Source organism: Candoia aspera, chromosome 1 (genome assembly GCF_035149785.1).
Source record: "Candoia aspera isolate rCanAsp1 chromosome 1, rCanAsp1.hap2, whole genome shotgun sequence".
Classification (NCBI taxonomy): domain Eukaryota; kingdom Metazoa; phylum Chordata; class Lepidosauria; order Squamata; family Boidae; genus Candoia; species Candoia aspera.
The window spans coordinates 136732068-136745529 of NC_086153.1; the positions used below are offsets into that span (position 1 = coordinate 136732068).

General features: G+C 40.0%; 1 long non-coding RNA gene across 1 annotated transcript; it reads left to right on the plus strand.

Annotated features, from left to right (window-relative positions):
- The first annotated feature begins 1171 nt into the window (after positions 1–1171).
- On the plus strand, positions 1172–9339 carry LOC134488811 (uncharacterized). Its single transcript, XR_010067054.1, has 3 exons — positions 1172–1290; positions 7415–7572; positions 8195–9339. It is a non-coding gene; the product is annotated as an uncharacterized LOC134488811 (long non-coding RNA).
- The last annotated feature ends 4123 nt before the right edge of the window (positions 9340–13462 follow it).

Genomic DNA, 13462 nt, shown 5'->3' on the forward strand with positions numbered 1-13462 from the left:
GGTCTAAATAAATGCCAGTCCTTCAAATTCCTCAGAGTGTGCAATGTTTTTGTATTTATTCCTGGCCCTGGGAACTTGGTTGATATAATTTGCAGTATGTGCGTGTGCGCACACACACGCACAAACACTCCAAACTTCCAAATATATAAAACAACTATCTTTGCAGGTTCTGTTGTAGAATGAAGCTTTGTCCAATTCTGCTGACAATTTCTGCTTGAGATATATATTTTAATACATTTTGTTATTCTGTAATTGATGGTGGTGACTGTAGAAAGGTTGGGAGTGAAACAAGATGGCCTAGAGATAGCTCCCTCCTTGGCAGTGCTATCTGGTCTCTTCTGCAGTCTTCCACTGTGAAAAGTAGATACCCTTCTGGAGTTACACATCTTATTGCAATTACCCTGATGTATTTTGGCTTATTTTATTCTGTGAAGGATGGTAATGACAGGAGAAGCTTACAGTGAAAGCATCAGTAGAACTATTGATTTTCTCTATTCCTCTTTTCCTCTATTTAAGAAAGAGTCTTAAATAGACTACACTGCACTTCTTGGAAAACTGGTTTATAGCTTCACCACCACTACCACCACCATTTAATGACTTTTAAAAATGTTCCGTGCTAGAGGAAGGCATTGTAAATAACAAATAAGGATCAACAATTCTGAGCCATTCCAAATTTGGGGGAGGTAGACTCCTGATCAGAGGCATAGGCAGGATCCATTGCTTTCGTCAAAATCATGAAGGCAATGCTGTGCTGTTGTGATGCAACCTCTGCCACTTTTGTATGGGTGTGTGACACTGCTTTTGTCATTTGCCTTCCCTGGATCTCCCCTGCACATGCCTCTGCTCCTGATACAGAAGCAGAGCAATTGCTGCACACAGAAGAGCCCACGATCCACTTTACAGGGCTGTTGTAAACGCCCTCTATACTGCCTTGAGCTCATGATGGCAAAGGCAGCATGCGCAAACCATGGGTAGTAATAAACCTTTGCTTCTACAGTTAAGGACACTTTCATATTGCTTTGGTTGGAGAAAAGCGCCAGAGTCAATAATATCTCCGAGCTGCAGCTGGCACCAGTTCAAATCCACACTACCAGTAAAAGTACACAGATGGGATTTCTCTCTGCAAATTGCTCAATCATCTCTAGCATTCTCTTCTTTTAGTTCGGTCACACTACATGGAATGTAATGTACTGCGGTTTCCCTTTGTGGAAAGGTAATCCAGTTTCTTGTAACTTAACTTGGAAGGAAGGATGGCTCTGTAAGAAAGAAGCAGCATTTGCAGAAAATGAGGTACTTAAGGGATATTGGAAGGCAGATTACAAATAAGCCATCTGTCACACATATTTATTTGTATAGTACCTTTTTAGGGTAGTCTCCCTGTTACCATATTTTATTGTATATTGCATTCACAAAAATATTCATATAATGTTCTGTAGTCAATGACTCTTCATAATTAGATTCTGAAAATGCTCTGCTGCTCACTTTTTTTCCTCCCTTTTAAACTTTTTCTCCATTTTCTTTATATACCTCCAGATCAGCAAACTCTGTATGTGAGCTATATGTGAAAATTGTATGTAACTTGAAAGACAAAGAGCCGGTCAGGGTTCGGAGCAAAATAGTGACTTGAAGGAAATGGTGCTTATCGAGAGTTATTTATTTATTTATTTATTTATTTATTTATTAATCAAATTTATCATCGCCCATCTCCCAAGAGGGACTCTGGGCGGTTTACAATAAAACATAAATAAAATATAAAACTATAAAAACACTATAAAACACTATAATACATAATACAATAAATATAATAAAAACCTCGATGGCTAAAAGTTCTTTATGCTTTGCAGGCAGAGCTGGGTCCTTCTAAGAAACTAATAGTTTTATATAGAGAATAATAATAATAATAATAATAATAATAATAATAATAATAATAATAGTTTTATATAGAGAATAGTTATGCTCTATTCCAACTATCCAGTCAGGAAGGGAGGCAGCAGAGGGATTTTCCTACTTTTTTTTTTTTAACTTAAATGTTTCACTAATGCAATCAGAGTATGGCCTGCAAGCAATATTCATACAGTTTCATTTAACAAACACTGATCCAGTACCTCACAGCCATGCAGTTCTAAGTCTCCGTAGTTTCCCATTGTTGAGATTTTCCTACTAACGATTAAGACTGCTATTGTACCTAATCATTTTGGCCGGGTGAAGAGGTTGTATTTGATTGTCTCCTTTCACATGCTTGATGCAAATCGCCTGGGGGGGAGGAACCTGCCCGGACTTGTTTCTTACTTCCTCTTTTTTTTCTCTGTGCCGATATGTAGCCAAGCTAGGTAGCTCTCAATGAGAGCTAAGTCCTTTAAATATGTTTTGCTTTTGTTTTGCTTTTTGTAAATAAATTATTTTTATAGAAATGCCTGGTGTGTGACTTTTCTGATCTCTCCTGGGCTAAAGGCTTTCTCAGCATTCTGCAACAGGTTATGTGCCCAGTAAACAGCCCAGTAAAACCAAGAGAGATCAGCTCCACACCTCATGCACTATTTAAAGGCAGGTAGCAAAGACCTGTGAAGATTTTCTTTGGAGCCACCTGGAGATTTTCCAGCAACTGCTGGTCTACAGGACAAAGAAGCTAGCTGAGGTGACTTGCAAAAGAAGGAAGAAGCCATGGCTACCTCCCAGCCCTCAGCGATGCCTCTGGAGCGCCTATCAGAGACCAACTATTTGAATTGGGCCCTGAAGATGGAGATGAATCTTCGCAGAGAGAATCTTTGGCTGCCAATTGATGAGCAAAGCCCCCAAAATCCCAGCGCTGAATGGCTGAGACAGGATGAGCGGGCTAGAGCCACCATTATCTTGGGAGTTGAGGACAATCAGCTAGTCCACGTGCGAGGCATGCAGTCTGCAAAGCAACTTTGGGACGCTTTGAGAGACTTATATGTAAAGGCAACAGCAGGGAGTAAAGTTACCCTGACAAAAAAGCTGTACAGAGCCTACCTTGCAGAAGGAGATAGCCTTCCTGAGCACCTGCATTATATTCAGCAGCTGTTTGTTGAGTTGCAGGAGAGAGGAATGGAATTTACACCTCTCACAAAATCATATATCCTCCTGTCCTCGCTAAATGAAACATGGGACACACTGATTTGTACCCTGGAGGCTATGCCTGAAGCAGACCTCACCCCATCGTATGTTACATAGCGCTTACTCGCTGAATGGGAGAAGAGAGAGGAAAGATCCCCCCCCCCATCTCTTCTGGAAAGCTGCAATACCAGAAAATGAGGGAAAAGAAGGGAAAGGAACCTGAGGCCACAGCGCTAGCCAGCCAGCGATGCTTCACTTGTGGTTCAGCTGGACATCTGCAAAGAGACTGTGCCATGAGACCCAAGAGTAGAAAGACAGAGAAGAAGAACACAAGGGCAACACAGAAGAAGGCTCTTCAGACAACCCAAATTGCACAGGTTGCTGAGAAGGGTAATTCTGATGTATGGGTGTTAGATTCTGGGGCCAGTTGTCATTTATGTAATTGTAAACGCTCTTTTGTGTCACTGTCTAAAACTGAAAGACAAAGTGTATCTTTGGCTGATGGGTCTGTGACCAAAATTATGGGACAAGGTGACTTGTATTTATCCTGCTTGGGAGAAACTGTAAAAGGTGTGTTGTATGTGCCAAATTTACAATCAAGCCTTTTATCTGTGGCACAATTGGCTGCAACAGGGTATATCATAACATTTAAGAAAAATGGTTGTGAGATACGTAAAAATGGGAAATTGTGTGCTACTGGTATGTTAAAAGACTCCTTGTACATTGTGCAAAATGCAAGGAAGCCAAGCTGCAAGGCTGCAGTTGGCAACACTCCATATCATGACCAATGTGTACACCTGATGCACAGGAGATTTGGTCATGCTAATTTCAAGTATATAGCACAAATGCCACAGCTGTGTGCTGACCTAAAGATAAAACCCTGTGATAAATACTTAGATTGTGTAGTTTGCAAAGAATGCAAAACACTAAAAGCTCCTGTGAGTAAGCACAGTGACAGAGTTACAACTAGACCTTTGGAAATTGTACACTCTGACATTATTGGTCCTTTTGCTCCAAGTCTTGGACAAGCAAGGTATGCAATGACCATCATTGATGATTTCTCAAGATACACATTTATCTACATCTTAAAACATAAAGATGAGGCATTTGAGAAATTTAAAAGTTTTGTGACATGGGCAAATGGAAAATTCCCTAGGCCTGTATCTGCACTCCAATGTGATAGAGGAGGAGAATACCTTTCTCACAAATTCAGAAGGTTCCTAGTGGAAAAAGGGGATAGAACAAATTCTTTCTAACCCTTACACCCCTCAGCAAAATGGTGTTGCTGAAAGAAAGGGCAGAACCTTGCAAAATGCAATGGAATGCATGATTAAAGATTCACAATTATCTTTTAAGTACTGGGGAGAGGCCATATCTACTGCCACTTATGTACAAAACAGATTGTATAACTTTGTGATTCAGGACACTCCATTCCATTTGTTTTATGGTGTGAAACCAAAGGTAAACCATCTTAGAGTGTTTGGTAGCACTGCATGGGTTCACATTCCAAAACAGCAGAGAAGGAAAGGAGGCCCCACAACAAAGAAAGCCATCTTTGTTTGCTATGAACAAAGCCAAAGGAGCTACAGGTTCATAATGGGAGAGAAATTAATAATTAGCAAAAGCACTTCTTTTGCTGAACAAAACTGGGGGAGATTAAATTCTAGCTCTCCAGTTGAACTGACCACCACAAGAGAACAGCAAGGACTTGCTGATGGTGATCTTTTGCCTGATGAGGACATTAAACCAGAAAAGCAAACTGAAGATCTGTCTGATGAGACAGATGCTTCTCAGGAAAGTGATAGGAGTCAAAATTTAAGCCCTGTATTACCTCGCAGATCTCAGAGGAGTAATAAAGGCGTTCCTCCATCACGTTTTCAGGCTGAAACAGTAAAGGCTTTTCACATATTCACAGAACCTGAGTCTTTAGAACAAGTGAATGCTTTACCACCTGAGATTGCACAAAATTGGCATTCTGCCATGCAACAGGAATTAGCATCCTTGAAAGAAAATAAAACATGGAAACTGGTAAATCTACCTCCCAATGAACGCTGTCTGAGTTGTAGGTGGGTTTTCAAACTGAAAAGGGATGCTGATGGCAAAATCCAAAAATATAAAGCAAGGTTGGTTGCAAAAGGGTTCACTCAAAGGAAAGATTTAGACTTTGACAAGACTTTTGCACCAGTTACTAAAGGTGAATCAATTAGATTACTGTTAAAAGTTGCTGCACTAAAAGGAATGTCAGTTAACCACTATGACATTCAGACTGCATTTCTCTATGGTGATTTAGACCACAGATTATACATGCAGCAACCCCCTGGCTATGAAAAAGGGGAGAATCTAGTCTGTGAACTGCAGAAGTCAATCTATGGGTTAAAACAAGCTGCTAGATCCTGGAACCAAAAAGTAGATGAAAAAGCTGCAGAATTTTGGTTTTGAAAAAGGAAAAGCAGATCCCTGTGTATATATGAAGAAGGACAAACAAGGCTGTATGTATCTGTGCATTTATGTTGATGATTTGCTGCTGTTCACATCAACAGAAAAACAAAGGCTTGATTTTGAAGCATGAAAAGCCATTTCACATTAAAAAGTCTTGGAATTATAACAACCTAGGTTTGGAAAAACACAGGAAGAAGAATGGTAGCTTTCTGTTAAACCAAAGGGGAGATAATGGTAAAGTAATGTGAATGGAAAGACATATAAAGTTGTCAGAGAAGATTGGTTTGCATCTTAATCTATAGTGTAAAAAGGGGAGTGTTGAGATTTTCCTACTAACGATTAAGACTGCTATTGTACCTAATCATTTTGGCCGGGTGAAGAGGTTGTATTTGATTGTCTCCTTTCACGTGCTTGATGCAAATCGCCTGGGGGGAGGAACCTGCCCGGACTTGTTTCTTACTTCCTCTTTTTTTTCTCTGTGCCGATATGTAGCCAAGCTAGGTAGCTCTCAATGAGAGCTAAGTCCTTTAAATATGTTTTGCTTTTGTTTTGCTTTTTGTAAATAAATTATTTTTATAGAAATGCCTGGTGTGTGACTTTTCTGATCTTTCCTGGGCTAAAGGCTTTCCCAGCATTCTGCAACACCCATAACGTCAATCTGCCTAATTATAGTCTTTTATGACATCTGAGTAGGTACGTCAGTGGCAAGCAAGAAAGTTCATGATGCCAGGCTCCACTGTGAAACAAGGCAACCTTACTGGCTTGCAAAGGCCCAGTTGACCACTAGAAGGCAGCCCAAGTGATCATCTGGAATTTTCATGCAGATATGGTAGCCTTTCTGTGAGCAGAGGGCTGGAATGTGTTGCCAGATGATGCACTTCATTTAAACATCTATGGATGTTTAGATGTGGTATATCATCTGGGAACATGTTACAGGAAGATGCCACAGAGTCTTTTGCAGGTATCCAGCATCAGACAGTTGGCATCATTACTGTGTGTCTAAAAAATAATAAAGGAAATAGCTATTTTCATGTATTTTCAAAGCTATTCAGAATTCTAATGCTGACATTTGGTCCCAGATACATATGCAGGCAGTCCTGAAATCACTGAATGGTCTGCATGATTTTCCTGCATGTGAAGATTGATTTCTGAGGTTTGTGGGATATTGAGAAACGATGATAGGCAACTGGAAAAGTGAACAGGACACTTGGAATCAGCCATGGATTTCCTCAATGTTATTAGGAAAGTCACAGTGTTTCTGCCTCAGTTCTCCATAATGGGAAGACTAATGGCCCATTTCAGGAGTGGTGGGCGGATTAATGAAATAAGGAAATGTTGCAACCTGCCTGGAACTTTATGGATCAGGTGAGCCATAAATTAAATCACAACTGAACTTGTGAACTTCAACAAATTTTAGTAAGGTCTAAATTCACCTGGTTGCTACATATGAAGTAATAATAAACATCACCCTCATGCTGTAGGAGAATCTCCTTTAACAGCTTAGATTTAGAGGCATTTTTCAACTCATTTGTGGCTTTTCTCTCTCTGCTTCCAATTTAATTGGATTTTATCCAGTAATCCTTTAGAAACGATTGTGACTGCCTGGGGACAATATCCATAGCACATAACGGAGGCAGTTCTTTGCCCTCTACCTTCCTCCTTTCCCTTTTCCTTCCGAGGCAGAAGAACATCCAACTAGTTTCCGGTAGCCCAGTTTTAAACCACAGAAAACACAGAAAGTGTTGAAGAAAAAAGCTCATCTGCCATTCAGTTCTGAGCACTGCTATTCCCAGGGCTGGCAATAAAAATGTACAATTAGTCCATTCTTGGTTTAATGGAGTGCTCATATTTCAGGAGTTATTAGAATAAGTAGGTTTTAATGGCTTGTTTTGTCCTGCAGGTTGGTGATAGCAGAACTGTTATGCCGGAGAAAATAGAGAGACGATGAGGGCGCACAAGCCCTTTTTTCCAAGAAAAGCAAGGGAGAAGCTTGTGTTCTAGCATGGACTGATTTGCTCAGCAGGTCCATAGTTTATGAAGATCAGCTGATTTCCCCAGGTAGATATCAGTCTGCAATAGGTAGAACCTCCGGTCTTTTTCTGCCCTACCACTTTTAACAGCTAGTCCCCTTCAAATTTGCAGGTGCAATTAAAATGAATAGGAATGATTTTCTGCCCATGAAAAATTGCTGTACAAGACAGCAAGTCACCGTTTTGGTGCAGAAAGAATGCTAAATCTTGTAATTGGACTGAGTTGTTCTGTGTCCTTTCAAATGAATTATATTGATCTCTGTAGTGTTTTTTGCAACTGCAATAAATTCTTCAAAATCAGCACAACCGTTACTGTTGTGTAAAACTGATAATTGGGCTTCTGGGGTTTAGTAAATAAAGAGTCCTGGCTTTTTAATGGACATCTGGAAGCAATGTGCGGCTGGCTATTGCAAATGCCATATTTTAAAGAAATGTTTGAATTATTATGATTAGGTTATCATGCTGCTTTCATAATTCACACATAGCAAAGATATGTTGCTGAATTAGTTTAAAAAAATGCAAGAATGCTCAGAAGGAGTAGTAGATGTTTTCAGTGTAAGATAAACACCCCAAATACCTAAAATTCACTGTTCATTTTCACTGTTACTGTTTGTTCTTAAGAGTACCTTGTTGCTTTCTCCTTTTCTTAGGCACTGTGGTTACAAAATTGCGATAATTATTTTGTGATTGGAAGAAACTGGCAAGTGCAGGAATATAACCATATTTGGAAAGAAGCTGAGGTTTCAAATCCTGTTTGACGTGGTTTTGACTGGTAGCCAAAACAATGACCACTTTACTATTTTAAAGATTCCTAAGATTTTGGTAAGGAACTTTGTTCATGCTGTCCTTTCATTTCAGTTTGGGAAATAAATTAACAGTTCATTTTTTAAGGCTGGGAGAGAATTTACTCTAGCGTTTCTCTGTAGGAATGAACATAACATGTAAGAATCATGCATAGAGATTTTTAGTTTATCTGTGAATTTGGGTTGTATATTTATACAATATTCAATATTAAGCCATTGCTAGACCCAGCTGCTCTGGACAATTTTCTTTTGAAAATGTTGAAAATGTTTTGAAATGTTTCTTTCTTTTGAGAAGGTCATCATGCAGCAGCATCAGAGATCCTGGATGAAGTGGATTATCTGAACCCCCTTGATTCAGACCTGGGTATGGGACCAAAATGGCATCAGTTGCACTTTTGGATGATCTCTGAAAGACCCCAATTTCACCCACCCATCCCATCAGGTCTGGCAGGATGGACATGCTGGGGGTCCTCTCAGCCAGAGAGTGTAATCTGGTGGGGCCCAGGAAGAGGCTGCTTTCTGCTATGGCACTTGCCCTGTGGAACATCTGCCCCACAGAGATCAGATTGGCCCTGACCCTGCTGGCCTTTGGCAAGGCCCTGAAAACATGGTTGTGCCAATGGGCATGGAGCCCTGGGAGTGTGGTGGGGCTGGCCAGTGGCTGTACTGAGTGTTTTGGTGGATGTGATTACCTCAGTTGTGAGTTTTATGTATTCTGTGCTGGTTTTTTATATGCTTTCATATGCTTTTTTCTTGTTTTTAAATTGTTGTATTGTTTTTTCTTGTTTTATATTTGTTTTGTTTGTAAGCTGCCCAGAGTCATATATATGAAAAGGGCAGCTACATAAATTGGACAAACAAACAAACAAAACAAACAATGTCCTATGTAGAGATGCAGGAAAAATATGTACCTATACCAGTGAAATATGTCATTGCAAAAAGGCTTGCTTGCTTGATTTAATAAATCTATACAGCTGCCTATTTACCAATGGAAACTGCAAACAATAAAAAAAAACATAATACAAAAATTGATGAAAAGAACGTAACAAACATCTTATGAACCCACGCTGGGCTCCATTAACATCCCGGCCCCAGTGCCTGGGCAAAAATCCAGTTCTTCATTGACTTCCAGAAGGTCAACAGGGTCAGGGCCATCTGAGTCTCTGTGGGGAGGGACTATAATAGAGAAGGCACCGTTCACTGAGGAGCTTGGAGCATGCCCACTCTGCTGCATCTAGTGTTATAGGCAGAAACCACCAGGGGCTAGGGTGTCCCCAAGTAATGTGGCCTCATGCCATGTAGGACTTAAAAGTGACAACCAACACCTTGCACTACACTCAGAAGCCTACTGGAAGCCAGTTCAGTTCACATAGCAATGGTGTTACATGGGCATTCTGCAATGTACCCAATACTGCACATGCTGCTGCATTCTGGACCAGCTGTAGCTTCTGAATACTCTTCAAGGACAGCTCCATGTACAGAATGTTGCAATAGTTTAATCTGGAGGTGATTAGTGCATGAGTGACCATGTAGGAATAGGTGCAACTGGCACAGAAGGTTTATTTGTACAACATCAAATGACAGCATCACTTGGACAGTAGGGGCAGAGATGGATAACTGAATATCATCAGTATACTGATGTTAGTAACCTCTGTGCTGATACCAGTGGTTTCATGTATAAATTAAATAGGGGCAGGGAGAGAGTGTAGCAACACATAAACCTGAAGCCTAGAGCTAGACTTCATGCCCTACCAACCCTGACTGGAACCAACCCTGGAGAAAGGAGGAGAACCACTAGAGAATTGTGCCTCTCACTCCCAGTCTCCTCAACTGGACCAGAAGGATTCCATGATCAATGGTATCAAAAGCCATTGAGAGATCAAGGATTTCATTTCTCAAGCTTGCCAGAGGTCATCCACAAGCATGATAGATGCCAACTTGGTATTATAACTCAGCATGAAACAACAGATCGAGATAACCACTTCTTCCAGAGTCCATTGGACCTGCAAGCCTAAAAATGGAAAGTTGGAGACTGGATGAAATTTGTTTGGCATAGCTGGGTCCAGGGATGATCTCTTAAGGAATGTGTGGACCACAGCCTCCTTTAAAGTAGGTGGGACCATCCTCCCTACTAAGTGGCATTCACCACTTTCTGGACCCAGTTACATGTCATCTCTTGGTAAGTCTTGACCAATGGGGGAGGGGGGTGTCATGGAACTAACACACAGATGGCAGAACTCAACACCCAAGACACTGTCTACTTTCTGAGGAGTAACTGGCTCAAACACAGCCCAGATAACAGGACAAGGCTGGACAAGAACTCAGTCACCTCCACAGGATCAGCATAGCTGGAGTCTAACTTCAAGCAGACCTGAGCGACTTTATCTGATAGGTGCATAGTATAATCCTCATAGTATAATCCTGCAAGGATCCCCATAACTTCCCTTTGCCCAGAAGGGACCGAGCTGCCCGATACAGGGGTCACTGGCAGCCATCTGTGGATGCCATAAGGACAGAGAAATAATTCATTTTGGCCATCCTTATCACTGTAAGGTAATCCTAAATGCAGGCTCTTACTTGTGCTTGATCAGACTTGCTCTCTTGTCTTCCTCCATCAGCGCTCTAGGCATTTGATATGCCACTTCATCTACTGAAGTTCCCCTGAAAATCAGGGATCCATACGCACAGGAAGTCTGCATAGGAGCGATTTGATCCAAGTCTGTATCAATAATCATATAGCTTACAAATCACAGGATATAATAGTTTCCCTGTCTTCTTCCTTGGTCATTCACCAAAAGATGACAAGGATGTTCATATGACCGGAAACCAAATCTTACAAGGAGAGCGTGAGGGAACTGTATATGTATAATGCTGAGAAAAGACAACTAAAGGGATATTTGATAGCACTTTTGAAAGATGTCATACAGAACGAAGTCAAGAAATATTCTGAATCATCCTAGAGTTTAGGATACTGAATGGTGATCTTACATTCCAGGAAGGCAGATTCAAGCTGAATGATAGGGGTGGGGGGGGAAACCCAATAGCAATTAGATAGCAAAATCCAATGATTGCAATAGTTCTGTGGTCTCTTTCACTGGATGTATTCAAGCAGAGACTGGATAGCCATTTCATGGGGAAGATTTAATTAGGATTTCTACACTGAACAAGAGGTTGGACTCAGTGTCCTAAATAGCTCCTTCCAGCTCTATGGTTCTAATCCTGCTATATTTGAAATAAGTTTTTTAAAGCATCATTTAAAAAGTGTGTCTCTGTGTGTGAGTGCACACGCTTTCTCAGGTTTGTGGGCTAGGGCTTCTTCACCATGACTGAAAATGTGTCTAATCCACATCTGTGATCAAACCATCCACTTATTTTCTTGTGAAATGCTTAGTTAAAAAAATACATTTATTCCTAAATGGTTCACCCTTAAAATAAGGATTGAGTTTAAGTCTATTAGGAGACAGTCTAAGCTCAGTTATTATTCCTAAATTGTTCATCCTTAAAGTAAGGATTGAATTTAATTCTCTTAGAAGTCAGCCTAAGTTATTAGAAGTGGCTTTCAATGGTTGATAAGAACAATTTTATTGTCTTAGCTCTGCCAAATACAGAATGACTAAACTTTAAAAAGGTAACAATTTGGCTAGATAAGGACCTTTGGGAGGAGAGGGGGGAAATGCTGTCTCTCTGTATTGTAATAAAGGATTTAGATTCAAGAAAAAGGTACCCATTTATTGTTTGTTTATTAATCTTTGGGGTAATTGTCACAAAGAGAATGAAGGGTGGGGGGTTGGGATTCCAAGCAATGCATGTCTACCTTACCACATTTTAAGTCTAAACAATTTGTCAAAATGTTATTTGTACATATATCCATAATGTGATTTCTTTTCAGAGTAAAAAAATGTTTTAGAATGCATAGAAAGAAAAGAAGTAGTAAGGAAGACATTAACTTCAGGCAATAAGAGGAAAGGAGAGGAAATTTAGCACCATTCACCATACCTTTTCATGTCTTTCTATCCTTGCTTCCCACCATATTCATACATCAATCCATATACTGCCTCTCATTTTGAGAATCTGTCAGTTCCATCCACCACTACTTTCTTGGTCTTCCCCTCTCTTTCAACCCCTTCTCCTTCATATATTTATTTTATGACTGGATATTCATTCTCTCATCATGATCAAACCACCTTTTTCATACTGGTCACTCATTCAATAGTCTTCAATACACATTCATTGAACACCCCATTATTTCTAAAAATATCTCTTATTGCCTTACCACACACATGCTTCTTAAGTTGTTTTGTAATATTGCCTATTCTTGTAGCATTCAACTTATTTTTATGTTTCTCCTGATACACCTAACCCTAATTTCAATATAATAAAGTAGTCAGAAGCACACTGTTATACACAGCCTGTGATGACTGGGATGTGTAGGTAGATTCTTTTTCTGAGAGTATTTCTAATAACTGATTGCATACTATGCATTACCCTCCTACCATCATTTGCATGCCTTAAAATTTCTTCATCCATTTCTCCATGTTTACTTATAGTTAAGACACAGCAATATAGCTTTTTCCATGCTGGTGAAAAAAACTGTTGCTAAGCTGTGTCTCTACAAATTAGAATGGAGAGAAATTGCAGAATGGACTTACCTACTAAGATCCAGAAGAAGAAAAGTTCTGTCCTTAGTATTTATTTTCTATTCCTCCTTTATTATTTTTATAAATAACATAAGGCGGCAAACATACCTAATATTCCTTCCTCCTCCTATTTTCCCCACAACAACAGCCCTGTGAGGTGAGCTGGGCTGAGAAAGAGGGACTGGCCCAAGGTCACCCAGCCGGCTTTCAGGCCTAAGGCGGGACTAGAACTCTCAGTCTCCTGGTTTATAGCCTGTTGCCTTAACCACTAGACCAAACTGGCTTTTAGTATTCATTTCCTAAAAGGGCATACCTGATTTATCTGAGGGACATAGCTTACAGTACTCAGAAACATTGAAAGTAGCAGAACTTCAATAATATTATTGAATATTCAAATCAGTTCTCTTATTATATAGCTGCCAGTGTGTACAATAATAAAATGAAGGCTGGGCCTTGGCTAAATTGATTTTGTTTACTA